The sequence below is a fragment of the Chlorocebus sabaeus genome, chromosome 8 (genome assembly GCF_047675955.1).
Source record: "Chlorocebus sabaeus isolate Y175 chromosome 8, mChlSab1.0.hap1, whole genome shotgun sequence".
Classification (NCBI taxonomy): Eukaryota; Metazoa; Chordata; class Mammalia; order Primates; family Cercopithecidae; genus Chlorocebus; species Chlorocebus sabaeus.
The window spans coordinates 113,533,159-113,548,224 of record NC_132911.1 but is presented as its reverse complement, the minus strand read 5'-3'; positions in this window follow the sequence as shown (position 1 = coordinate 113,548,224).

Sequence of the window (15,066 nt, the reverse complement as noted above, 5' to 3'; positions counted from 1 at the left end):
AAAGGAGAAATGTCACTTATAATTTCTTTAGTTACAAAGGCAGCTGCTCTACATTATGAAAAATTTAGTATGATTAAATTATTTTATATTTAATTAAAATGTCCAGATGCATATTTCCCTTTAAGATAATGATACTGATATTGTATGTCAGTCAAATAATAACCAGTATCATATTTTAAGTGCTAACAGTTATATTAACATTTATACAGAGAATGAATGTGACAAAAGAATAAAATTATTTAATAAAGGAGTTAAAAAATCACTACTTGTTAAAATAAAACAAGAATCAAAATGTTATAATTTGAGCTCTTTGTCTTGCTTCTATGCCTTGGTTTACCTCAATTAATCATTCTGAGGCTCTCCCTCCATCATCTGAGATATAGTATTAAGCGCTTTAACTGGTCCACAACAGCCCATAGAATGCTTAGTATAATATACATAAAGGTAGCTGTATTTTGGATCTGATTTTTGCACAAACTGTAATAACCATTTTTCTGATGTAATTTGCTGTATAATAATTTTCTAAATTCACAAGTGTATTCAAATTGATAAAGACTTAATAGATAACTCATAATGAAACTTCCATGAAACAGCAAATTCTCAATGTGATGTTTCTATTTTACAATTATAGTCTTTGTAATATCTTCCTTATTTCACCTATCTCATTCCATAAATTCCTATAAAAAGTAGAAGAAAAAGAAGAAACTTTGTTTTACTAGTCTATGTTCGGTAGGAATTTCACATTTGGCAAAACGCTGATACTGTTTACTTTGTGACTCGGGCCTTTGTGGTCATTTGTTCTGTATGTACCCATATCCACATCTATTTTAGACCATGGGGCTCCATATGTATATTAAAAGGCATCTTATCACGTTCATACATGCTTTTCTTTCTTTTTTTTTTTCTTTTTTTCTTTTTTTGAGACAGAGTCTTGTTCAGTCGCCCAGACTGGAATGCAGTGACGTGATCTTGGCTCACTGTAACCCTCCACCTTCCGGGTTCAAGTGATTCTCCTGCCTCAGCCTCCTGAGTAGCTAGGATTACAAGTGCAGGCCACCGTGCCTGGCTAATTTCTGTCTTTTTAGTTGAGACAGAGTTTCACCATATTGGTCAGGCTGGTCTTGAACTCCTGACCTCATGATCTGCCTTCCTCGGCCTCCCAAAGTGCTAGGATTACAGGCGTGAGCCACAACTCCCGGCCTCAAACATGCTTTTCCATACATGCTCATATAAAAGTCAAAAATGAGAACGTGTCCAATATTTTGCTGGTTGCTTCTTTTTTGACTTGATAGAGCTTCTCAAAGGCTTTACCCAGGCCCTTTCAGCAACATGCAGCCCCATAGAGGAGACTTCTTTTAGTAACTTAGCTCAGAAACATAATCTATCAAATAAAACTTGATCAAGTTCTAAACTATTTGACTTTATTGGCCTTGTGTTATTCTTTAAGATCTATTTTTAAAATCTAATAATTTTGTGGATGAGAACAGAATATTTAAGAAGTAAATTTGCTTTGAGCAGCATAAAATAAACATTCTACCCTAAGTGTAAATTAGTCATGCAGTAATTTTTTTCTTCTATCTGACTCTAGTGTCTCTGAAAAATTGGACTAGAAAACACATGTTCATGTTAGCTTGAGAGTAGGTGATGAAGCATGTCAGAAACCCATCATTTGAGTCACCTGAGGAATATGCCTCAGAGCAAATGTGGTTAGAACAAGGGAGTACAGAGTAAGTTTTCCACGGGGAATTTATTCCAGTTTCTGGAAAAAAACAAATGACAATTTAGGGCACATAGTAAAGGATGATTTTTTGACATCTGTTTAGTTTTGAGATTGTCTATCATTTTTCTTTAGTAATTAATGTTTTTCCATAGATCATAAGGTGTTGGGCTCAAGATCTTTCTTAAGCTTCCATAAATAAGAACTAATAACGCAACCAATAAGAGGCTATTATGGGAATAAATACACAATTTATAATGACAACTCAAAATATTAAATTCCTACAATAAAGTTGGCCAAAAATTTCCAAAATTTATTTTAAAAAATCCAACTCATTGAAAAATACAAAAGAAGCTTTGAACAGAGAGAAAGGCATGCCATTTTACAGAATAAAAACATTTAATATTATAAAGATGCTAATTTTCCTTAAAATAAGCTATACATTTAACTAAATTCCAATAAAAATAACAGAAGAATGTTACTGAAGCCAGATAAGAAGATTATGAAATTTCTTGTATACAAATTAATCAAGCAAAAGCAGCTATTTTAAAAACTGAAAAGGAAGCATACTGAATCATGTTAGCATTACCAGATATAAAGACATATAAGTAAAACCAAATGGTTTTCAAGACAAACATCCCAATAAAACAGATAAAAAATAAAGTGCTGAAATTAACACAAATACATCTAAAAATATGATTATTAATGCTGCATTATTTTATCAGAGAAGCAGGAATATGAATTATAAAACTAATGATTCTTTCTTTGACTCTATTTTCTTGTCAAAGAGATTTATTAAAAAGGCAACTGGCCGGACGCAGTGGCTCACACCTGTATCCCAGAACTTTGGGATGCTGAGGCGGGCAGATCACTTGAGGTCAGGAGTTCGAGACCAGCCTGGCCAACATGGTGAAACCCAGTCTCTACTAAACATACATAAATTGGCAGAGCATGCTGGCATGGCAAAAATTGGGAGGCTGAGGCAGGAGAATTGCTTGAACCCAGGAGGCGGAAGTTGCAGTGAGCTGAGATTGCACCATTTCACTCCAGCCTAGGTGAAGAAGCAAGACTCAGTCTCAAAAAAAAAAAAAGAAAAAACAAGTATCGGTCAAAAGTTATAAAACTAATCAAAGGTCAATTAAATTGCTTTATCGAAATAAACTTCATTGCCAAGATGGGAACACAAAAGTTACTCTAACCCTAACCTAACTCGTCTTATACCTAGTAAACTAAGAGTCATCAAATTATTTATCCCTTAAAAAAAAAAAAGGAGGTTGGGAGATGAAAAGAGAATTAACACTTACCAATAGTCTTATAACCTTTTGGTCTTCAAATTTTATGAGATAGATATGTTAGTCCCATTTTAGAAAATAAAGTAGCTTTCCAAAGATCGTATTGTTGACACACAGTGGAGTTGTTATTGGTAATTAGTTATCTAATTCAAGCCTGTTCTTAAGTAGTAATATAAACTCTAATAATATAAAAGTTAATTAAAATTTTAGTTTAAATGTTTACATACTAAGAGTCACACTCATGATGTAGAATAACAGATGTCTACGAGCTTAATTGTTCTAATGAAAAAACAAGGACACAAAGGCTTATAGAATAAGGTACACAGCGACCATGTGAGATATTTTTCTGAGCTGAGCAGAAGCCAGTCACAACTATTCTTGCTAATCAGTTAGCATAGCTTACAGTTTTCAAATTCTTAGAAGTTTGTAAGTGGAAAAGTGTGCAACAGAAGAGAAAAATCAGGAGTTTTGATCCTTGAATAAGAAGGCCAGTTGAGAGACAAGGAAAGGAATGACCAGAGAAAACCCAAAAGTTACATAGACTACTGCTGCCAGTAACAGAGGAGAACAGCGAGGAAGGCCTCGATTGTTAAGGAAGAGACTCAGGTTAAATGAGGCATATACATTAATTTAATAAAATTAAAAAATTTAGAATCACATTAACTACTAATCGATAAGAGTCCAAGTTTTGTTTAAAAAAAAAAAAAAAAAAAAAAGGAAGGAGTACTGATTTGGTTGGTTTGAAGAAATCATTTAAACCCTACAGTCTGTAATTTACTCATTTGTAAAATTAATGGATTAGACCTAATCTAAAGACCTCAGTACCCTTCCAAAGCTGAAATTATACTCATTTTTTCTTTATGTATTTTACTTTTTATATCCCATTTTTGTTTTTTAAGTAATCTGACAAATGCTTATTCTTTCTGATTTCTTTGTTATGTAACATGTATCTTGAAAAGCATATTTGAGTTTAAAATTTTAAAAGTCTGATGTGATAACCACAAGCCAGCTGCTCAGGATTTGAGCCATCACCACTGCCTACTAGGCTGTCCTCAGTTACAGGTAAATTATATATAGAAAAGAACATCCTATTATCTGGCTTAAAAATCCAAATCTAAAAAGGAATAACGTCAAAGACAGGAAAGAAATAAAAATGACTAAGAGGGGAGAGGGGATTTAAAATTAGTCAAGAAAAGCAGGAACTGCCACATTATTTGCAGGGCTCAAGGCAAAATGAAAATTCGAGGTCCTTGGGTCAAAAAGCAGAAGAAAAGTACAATTAAAGGTACTAAAACATAATTTTTTTCCTTAAAAATGTTACCTGTAAAATGTAATAGGGGTAATAGTAATTCATATGTAACAACAAATTGTAAATATAGATATATATGGCATTATAATTTTATGCAACATAACAAATAATACTTTATTAATATGGTATCTTGATTGTGCATGTAAGTGTTCTGACTTTTCTGCAAATTCACCTTCTAGGTTGAATATTTCTTATCCAAAATGCTTAGGACTAGAAGTGTTTTGGATTTCAGATGTTTTTCAGATTTTGGAATAGACACATTATATTTATGGGTCGAACATCTCTAATCTGAAAATACAAATCTGAAATGCTCCAATGAGCATTTTCTTTTAGCATCTGGTTAACACTCAAAATTTTCATACTTTAGAGCATTTCAGATTTTGTGCTGAAATGTAGTAGGTCATTCAAATTTAGAGTTTTAGCAACTTCACTTTCAATCAATAAAATTGAAAGCGACAACAATCACTTGGCAAATTCAAACTACATGTAACTTTTTAGAATTTTTACATTTGAAATGTAGCTTTCTGCTGATACAACTGTTATTGGAGCTGTTGAATATTTTATAGGATGTGACAAATTGGGTTAAATTTCTAATAAATTACATAAAATATAAATTTGGTACCTTTAGACCAACGTCTCTTGTGGAACTTTTTCAATGAAAAAAATTAATTCATAATACAAATCAATTTCATGTTAGTCTGAATTTAATTTTAAATGTAATTGTATACAACACCATTTTCACATCTCTGACTTTTGTAACTTTGGGAGCATACAAGAAAATAAAAATGGTTTCATAATTTGTCTAGAATTCAAAACACCATTTATGCATTCTTCAGCAACAAGAATAAAATGATATTAAAGTTGTCATTCTTTTAAATAGTTGGTTTATTTGAAGTTTCATATAAAAATAGTGTTCTTTTCCATCAAATGCAACAATCTTTGAATTTCATTTCTCTTTGTAAGCTTGTAGACATTTGCCTTACAACACTGAAGCACTTTTAAAAACCGGAGATACTACACTCAGGAATTCTAATAACTGATACGTTTTATGGTAGTGTCCATGTGGACACTTTTATTTTGCAGTAATTTACAGAAAAGTTTACTGCTTGTGCAGCAGCAACTACTGTCCTGGAGGCCAGAGAGTTAATAATTCTGCAGCCACAGCAGGGACAGGCTCCTAAGTCCCAGCACTGATGGGCAAGGCCACACTGACTCCAGGTAGAGCCCCACCTCTCTCCCCAAGAGGTGGCCGTGCTGTTACCACTGCCTCTACCACAGCCTCTACTGCCTGCCACTGCTTCTGCGCCTACCATGCCATGGCCTTTGTCATTCTGGGCCCAACTCCCAACCAACCGCTGGCTCTAAGCCCCATACTGTCCCCCACCGCCCCTCTTCCGACTGCCTAGAACTGCGTATGGGCCCAGTCACCCGCCCAGGCTGTCTCTGGGTCGGACCTTCTGAATCTACGTGCGGCTGCCTCATCTTTGCACTTGCGCTATTGTCACGTGGTATTTCGCTTTAGAAACACAAGTCAAAGGTAAAATTATTAGGAATTTCAAGACAGAGATAGCAGAACATTGAACAATACTAGTCACGAGAGGGAAGGAAAAGGGAGCAGAGTAATAAAAATTATTTTAATGAATATAAGGATTAAATGACAGAATCATTAACTTGTTTGCCCAGTGCTTGGAGGGCATTGAATACATACGGTTTCCTTGTCCACACACAACTCCATCTTCCTACACCACCACCCTCATTAGGAACAGGTTGCTATATTACTGCACAAGTCACATGTCCAGGAAGCTGGCCCAGAAAAAGGGAAAAAGAAAGCAAGAAAGAAAGGAGGGAGGGAGGAAAGAAGGGAAAGAAAGAGAGAGAGAGAAAGAAAAGAGAGAGAAAGAGAGAGAGAGAAAGAAAGAAAGAAAGAGAGAGAGAGAGAGAGAAAGAAAGAAAGAAAGAAAGAAAGAAAGAAAGAAAGAAAGAAAGAAAGAAAGAGAGAAAGAAAGAAAAGAGAGAGAAAGAAAGAAAGAAAGAGGAAGGAAGGAAGGAAGGAAGGAAGGAAGGAAGGAAGGAAGGAAGAAGAAAGAAAGAAAGAAAGAAAGAAAGAAAGAAAGAAAGAAAGAAAGAAAGAAAGAAAGAAAGAGAAGAGAAAGAAAGAAAGAAAGAAAGAAAGAAAGAAAGAAAGAAAGAAAGAAAGAAAGAAAGAAAGAGAAAGAAAAGGAGTTGGGTACAGTAGATTAATGTAACTGCATGTTTTAGCAAACATTCAAATTGGTGTTTTTATTCAAAGTAGTCATAATGGAGGTTTACACATTTATACAAATGATGCTACCATGGCTCAAAATAACGTTCAGTTTACTTCAATGGTAATTGATGAGGCACATATGAAATCTAGTCTTCTTAAAGCGTTTTCTTGTTATTTTTTGTTTTTACTACCAAGCAATAATGACTCAATGGACCAATTATTTACAGAATCTGCTTGGGATAACTCTTACCTTAAAAGATGAATAGACCAGGCGCAGTGGTTCATGCTTGTAATCCCAGCACTTTGGGAGGCCGAGGAGAGTGGATCACCTGAGGTCAGGAGTTCGAGACCAGCCTGATCAGCAGGTGAAACTCCATCTCTATTAAATACAAAAAATTAACTGGGCATCTGTAATCCCAGCTACTTGGGAGGCTGAGGCAGGAGAATCACTTGAACCCGGGAGGTGGAGGCTACAGTGAGCCAAGATTGCACCATTGCACTCCATCTAGCCTGGGCAGCAAGAGTGAAACGCTCTCTCTCTAAAAAAAGAAAAAAAAAAGGAATATAACCAAAAGAATAGAGCAGAAAACAAAGCTATTCAAAACCCAAAGATTTTTTAGAAGGAAGAAGATAAGCTGCAGGGATAAATAGAAAGAAAGTAGGGAAAGTGACATCTGCCATTAACATTACTATTTACTACCCTGGAAGGGCAGTGAAACAGGAAACTATGAATCAATTATAAGTTGAAATGTTATTGGAGCTGACTCTTGACTAACTTACTAGACGAAATGTTATTGAGACTGACTTCTGAATAACTAAAAAGATTGAAAACTTGAGGAATTAGATCAGAGATATTAACAATAGCAGCTACTCAGCCGGAAGGATATTTGACAGAGCAGAGTTGAGAGTATTTATTGGAAAAAGAAAATCCATCCATATTTACACTTCAGTGAGTTTATACACACACATACTTGCATACAAATTATATACAAAGTGTGTACTTTCTTGCCTTTATGTCTTTGTATATTCATTTCCTGTTACCTAGCAGACTCCTTCCATCTACCCCTGAATTTTCCAGTCATCTTTAAAATTCAACTCAAATTCCATGATATCCTGTGAAGTCTTTCCTATTTTAGGCACAGTTCTCCTCTTTATTCTCTCATGGATTTTTCAGGCATATTAATTACTTGTTTACATTTCTCTCCCTAAAGTAGTTAGCTTCCTGACAGAGAAGCATCATTCATTATTGCATCCCTTCTTCTACAGAACCCAGCACATAGAAGGCATGTATGTAATAAAAGCCTGTTGAATTAATTAGTTAATTTAATAGAGTTTAAGAAGGCGGTTTTTAAAAAGCTTTAAAACAATATTTTAAAATGGCAGTATTGATCACTTGAGTTCAAAATGCCTACTTTTGGCTGGGCATGGTGGCTCATGCCTGTAATCCCAGCATTTTGGGAGGCCGAGGCAGGCAGATCATTTGAGGCCAGGAGTTCGAGACCAGCCTGGCCAATATTTACCAAAAATATAAAAATTAGTCAGGCGCGGTGGCGCACAGCTATTCAGGAGGCTGAGGTAGGAGAATCGCTTGAACCCAGGAGGCAGAGGTTGCAGTGAGCTGAGATTGTGCCACTGCACCCTGGGTGACTGTCTCAAAAAAAGTAAAAAGCCTGCTTTTAAGGGAACTTTTATTTGTTTCGGTTCTGAAATTGGTTTGAGATTTGACAGATTCGATCAATTCCCTTATTAGTTTATTGCTGTATCCTTGATTAAGTGGCGTCTTCTCTCAGTATCTCATCTGCTTTTTGCATCTCTAAAATTGAAGTAATAAAAATTAATTTTTATGAAGATTAGGAGGATTAAGTGATAGAATCATTAATTTGTTTGCACAGTACTTGGAGGTCACTGAATAAATATTTCCTTCTTCACATACCACTCCAGCTTCTTAAAACATTATCACATTCATTATTTTATAGACATCCTCAAATGTGATACACATAAATGAGAAAACAATGAAAAATATTTAGCACTATACTTGGCATACAATGAGTTCTTAATATCCAGATTTTTTTTCCTTCTTGCTGATTAGTATAGCACTTCCTTTTATTTTGCAGTAATGGCCAATAGTGAGAAAATACGGGCTAGGGAGGGCTGGAGAGTAGACAATGAGAATAAAATAAATGAAAATTGGAAAAAAAAAGCCCACAAGTTGCCACTCAACTGTTATAAAATATGTGTCCACCATTCTTCTGGGTGCTCTGCATGCATCTGTTTTTTAAATCCACAAGACAAGCAGATGAAGTCAATCAAATCTGGACTCAAATTGTTGTTCTACAACTTGAAAATTGTGTAACTGTGGGAAAGTTACTTAGTGACTTTATATCTCTGTTTCTCATCACTAAAATGATAATCCACAAAATGTCTGGGTTGTTTTAAAGATTAAGTTCTCACTGTATAAAGTGCCTACAATCTAGCATGACCTACTGCACAGGGGTTATTGCAGTTATTTAACTCACACACTATCACACATGGGGTCAGTGGTGACACTGACATCTATTGTCCATGCACATCAGGCTTTAGTTGCCACTCCTGTTCCTCCAAGATTTCCAACACCTAGCTAATTAAACATTAACTAATTACTGTGGCATACTTTTCAAGTATAATTAAGGTTATGGACCTTAAGATAAGGAAAATTTCCTGGATTACCCTGGTGTGCCCTATATCAATTGAGCCCTTTAAAGCTGAGAAATGTCTCCAGCAAGAATCAGGAGAGAGATGCCACACAAGAGGAAAGCAGAATAGAGACAACGCAGAAGGGGAGGTAGAAGCATAAAAAGAATCAAATTTCCATTGCTAGTGTTAAAGATGGAGGAAGGAGACCACAAACCAGGGAATGCAGGCAGCCTCTAGAAGCTGAGAATCCCCAGGCAACAGCCAATGAGTACATCGAGACCTCAGTCCTGTAACTCCATGCAATTACACTTCAAACAATCCAAGACAACTTGAAAGGAGACTCATCCCTAGAGCCTCCAGAAAAGAATGCACCTTGCCAACACCTTGAATTTGGCCTAGAAAAACCCAGATCAGAGAAACAGCTGAGCCACTCTATACCTGGACTTCTGACCTACAAAGCTGTGAAATGACAAACGGGAATTGTATGAAACTGTTAATTGAAGCAGCAATGTTTAATAGCAGTTAAAGCAAATGAATATACCCCATACAGAGAAGATTCAAATGATTATTGAGAACAGGAAATATTTGAATCCACTAAAATTGCAGGAGTAATGTTTGTTTAATTCATAGTGTACCTGTTTTCCATGTATAATGTTTTCAAAATGATGTGCAAATCGCCCTCTTAATGATACTAATAACAATAAGGTCGAAAAATGTAATCATAAGGTATCCTTTCTTCATTTTCACCAGAGTGTACTACTATAGCAAAAGAAATATCTCTAAATAGGTCCATTGTTACATTTAATTTTTAATATGATTTGATATCCCAGCAGATAAATCTGATAACATCCCAGGGTTTTCAAGAAATAGAAGGGAATTTTTACAGCTATATTTGATGGACATATTCAGTCACATTATTAGGAAGCAGACTTTGGTATCTGCAAACAACAGGCACAGAAATTCTTATGTGTACTGAACAGGAAAAATTAACACAAATGTTCCTGACAGCTGAGACTGAGCTATTAAAAACTGTGGGAATGCTCTCAGCAGAGACGCTACCAAAATAGAAAGCAATCTTTAATTGAAGAATGACAACTTGTAAGAAGTTTCTCTGTTTCCCACCCCGCCCTCCTGTGGCCCGATTTTTATTTTGTACTATATATAGCAATTATTTTATCTCTGATCTTCCTCAGTATTGATTTTAAAGAAATATTCTACAGGATTTATTGATAGTTTTCTGCCTTTTGGTTTGGAAAAAAATTTTCATTGATGTTCTTATTCGTCAAGCTACAAAAAAGAGCTTTTTAATTATAACCCCTAAATTCTCAAAAAGCTCAAGTCAGGAAACTAAAGGTACCAAGTCTCTGACTTAAACTGACATTCCTAGAGGCAGTTCAGATATGAAAGTGGAATGTGCCTAGCTCTCATTCATTCATCAATCCAACAAATGGTTATTGAGCGACTACTATATTTTTTATTAGGTACTGGGAACACATGTGTGAACATAGCAGACACAGTTCTTTCATCCTACAGGGGAAGATGTGTGATAAGACAAGTGTAATGAGAGCTACAGAGACATACATGAAGTCAAGACAGAAGCCATGGGGAATACAGGTTAAGTCTACAATTAAAGAAAGAATCAAAATAAAGGTTAATTCCAGAGAGCTGGGTAAAGAAGTAAAAACCTGGGGGAAAGCAAATACCCTAACAGTAGGTGGTGCAAGAAGCTTAGCAAGGAGTTTCCTGGTGAGAGCCCCAGAGGTTCTAGAATTTCTACTCAAGAACATGTTATAAAGTGCTTTAGACCTCTCATCTGGGTGAAGATGGAGCTATTACTGGCATAAGAATGTGTAGAGAAATACCAATAAGCCTGAAAGAGATCATTGCAAATGGCTAAGTGAAGAGAAGTTATTCTCAAATCAATTCAACATCTCTTTTCTGGAGTAATCCTGGGTCCCATCAGAAAAGACACCTTTCTGATCTCCCCATGCCCAGTGGGGCCACTGTGAAAAATTGTTTGTCCCCAAGTACTTCCTCTACTTCCTCTCCTTCAGAAAGTGTGCAGTATCCCTAATCATAAAGAAAAGCCTCCAAAAAGGAGTGTTCTAAGCCATGTTTAGCTTATACTAGCAAGGTTTAGTTGAGAGTAATTTGAGAATATAGCCTAAGTTCAGGAAAACAGAAGCTGAGGCAATGAGATGTTAGGTTGGGAGGAAGAAAGAAACTGGATGTCTGGACGAAAATCTTCTTATCTTCTTTCTTTTTTTTTTTTTTTTTTTTTTTTTTTGAGACAGAGTTTCACTCTTGTCACCCAGACTGGAGTGCAATGGCACAATCTCGGCTCACTGCAACCTCGGCCTCCTGGGTTCAAGCGATTCTCCTGCCTCAGGCTTCCAAGTAGCTGGAACTACAGGCACACACCACTACACCTGGGTAATTTTTTTTTCTGTATTTTTAGTAGAGATGGGGTTTCACCATGTTGACCAGGCTGGTCTTGAACTCCTGACCTCATGTGATCCACCTGCCTTGGCCTCCCAAAGTGTTGGGATTACAGGCCTGAGCCACCGCACCTAGCCAGATGAAAACGTTCTTAATCTCTTCCCAATTCTTCCTAGGCTGACCACAGGGTCAGTGAAGGATAGAATGTGTGAGGATCATGTTCACTAGTAATAAAGCAAAGAACCACTTGCATCAGAAACCTTCCACCACCTCCCCTCATGGGAGTGCAGTGAAGCAGGTGTAACTACCATCCAACACATCTAATTGCAGCATTTCTGAGTCCACCAAAAGAGACATTGTGGTGGACTGAGTCTGTGGAAGAAAGTGGTGGGGATTCTTTGCAACTATTTTTAGACTTAAAGCAAATTTCTGGTAAAGGATGACAATCTAAATGTAATTCAGAAGGTCTCCAAGATTATCCTGGGTTCAATGATTGACTACGAGGAATTACAGAACTCAGAAAGTCATTATATTCACCAACAGTTTATTATAGTGAAAGGATACAGGTTAAAATCAACAAAGGGAAGAGTTGCCTAGAGCAGGGTTCAGGAAAGACCCAGTGTGGTGCTTAGTGGTGCTTCCACTTGTCCTTTCCCAATAAAGTCATGCTGAAGTCATCCTCACAGCGCTAATAAGAATTCTAGACAGAAGTATAGGTAAAATTAAGCATTAATCAGGCTGCACTTTGACCCACTTCCTTGTAACCAAAAGTCACTAGATAACATTTGCATCTCTACCGTTCCAATAGATAGGATTTCTGATGTTAGAATCGTAAGGCTTTTGTTTAAGAATTGCTTAAGATGTTTTTCAGATCCTGAATTCCAACAAAACAGGTGAAACCAACCAGTTTAAAGACCCCCGCAGAAGAATAGAATTAGCGTAAGAATACCGTTTCTTCTGCTCTCTGCCCTATCATTTCACCCTGTACTCTCCACATGTCAGCCCACTCCAAAAGCCTTAATACCTCTAGTCCCAAACTCTTCAGGGAGATGGATTTGAGATTTCTTCCCATCTCCTCATTCAGCAGGTCTACAATTAAACTTTAAACCCCTTTCTCTGATGCAACTCTGTGTTGTCACTGTATTGACAGCAAGTCACTGTATTGACTTGCTGGGTATTGAGCAATGGACTTATTATGGTTACAATGCAGATAGCAATGATTTATCTTAACAGTACTGTGTGACAGCATGCATGGAGTACTGCCAAACAGGGAAGCTCACCCAAATCTTGGTGTTCAGAGTTTTATTACTGCTTGGCCACATAAACCTCGCTGACCACCTGCCTGGTTGACCTGTCTCCAGCCCCTCAAGTATCAAGTTAATACTGCGTGACCCAAGTTCTCTACCACAAATCATCAAGAGAACTGCGTGACCCAAGTTCTCTACCACAAATCATCAAGTACCTGGAATGGCCCAAGTCCCCCTGGTAAACAGACACTTTCATCAAGCAGGACATTCCAAAGGCTTAAAGGTTATCTCCCAAAAGCTAGTTAAAGGCCGAATGATTCTTGGGCAAGGTTAATTTTTTACTGTATGCTGAGCAAGTGAATTCCCTGCATTCACAAACTCTGTAATCCTTTTCTTTCATTTTAATAAACTTAAGCTTGTTTATAGCATTAAATAACTTAATGAGTCTTAAAGCTTTAAGTATTTTTAAAGGACATTCTGTTACTTTTAGGATCACGAGGTCAGGAGATCGAGACCATCCTGGCTAACACGGTGAAACCCCGTCTCTACTAAAAATACAAAAAACTAAGCCGGGCGAGGTGGTGGGCGCCTGTAGTCCCAGCTACTCGGGAGGCTGAGGCAGGAGAATGGCGTAAAACCCGGGAGGCGGAGCTTGCAGTGAGCTGAGATCCGGCCACTGCAGTCCAGCCCGGGCTACAGAGCAAGACTCCGTCTCAAAAAAAAAAAAAAAAAGAAAAAATCTCAATTAAAATGTAATTAACACATTTCATTCCAAATGTAAAAGTATCACATGACTTTCCAAAGAGTTTCACAAATTCATAGGACTGAGATCTGGTCATAAACTACATAGGCTTTATTCTGGAAAGATCTTGGTAGGCCCAGTCTTTGGTCACATTTTCTAAGTGACCAATGCCTTCAAATTCTTTATGATAAACCAGTAGACCAAAGGAAAAGCTGGAAAGGGAAACCAAAGGCTCTGTTGAATGCCTTGTTAAAGGGAAGCTACTACAGAGTGAACCATACACATGTCTTCCAAAATCATAATGTTGATGGTCAAGCAGAACATGGAAACAGCAGTTTCAGCCCAACTTCACATGTATCAAAATCAAGAGAGAGTGTTTGCCTTATAAGTTATCCTCAGAGGGAAAAACAGAGCTATAAACATTAGCAGGCTTAGTACATATCTATATTATTAAGCTCTTCAAGAAACTGAAAAAATGACTAGTGACTATATTTTTAAACCAAATCAAAGGGAGCCCTCAAGTTTAGGACAAACTGTTGCTTAAATGCCTGTCTTCTCAGCCACCGCCCCCATACATATGCTGAACACATTATACCATCAACAGAGAATTTTAAAATATAAAAAGCTACATTGATTTTGTATAATGAACATCAAGAAGTCCAAATTTAAAATGGAACTTCCCTAAAAAAAGGGCATGTCATTTTAAAGACATTTCATTTTTTTAAAAAAAGGACAAGAGCAGTACATAAAATTTCCCAAAAATGGAAAATATGAAAAAAGTGAAAGTATTATAGACTGGATATTAAAACTCAGCAATTCTAATATATACTAGGACATCAGAACAAACTACCAGTCAATTTTAAGTTTCCAAAAGATGATTATGATTTGGGTAATAGCTGAAATCATAATTGTGTATGTTTTCAAAAAATAAGTCCCTTTAACATTTTTTATGAAGGACTATTAGGACCAGATCAAACTAATTCTCTTAAGTACCAAACTGTGGTGATTTTTAGATAAGAAGAAATAACAGAACCGACATATCTTGCCTCAGTCAATTTTTTTGTTTAACTATTGCCCATATAACCGTCCAATGACAATTTGGGAAACAGGGTTTAGCTCATAACACCAACGCATTGGGATACAGTGGTGGGGAGAATTACTCCAAAAGTGGTTTTCTGTAGTTGATTGCTGGCTTGAAATGGGGATTTTGAGTTGATCCTACTGGAGTGTTTCCATCTTCCTTTGGAAAAAGGAACACTTGCTATAGTAACTGTGCCCTTGTGGCGTACACTGTCAGCGGCGTGATCAATATCACATCCCCACATCTTCTCAGTTTCTTTTGGGATGGTACTTTGCCCACTTTGCAACTTCCCTTGTAACTAGTGGCAGCCATTTAACCCAG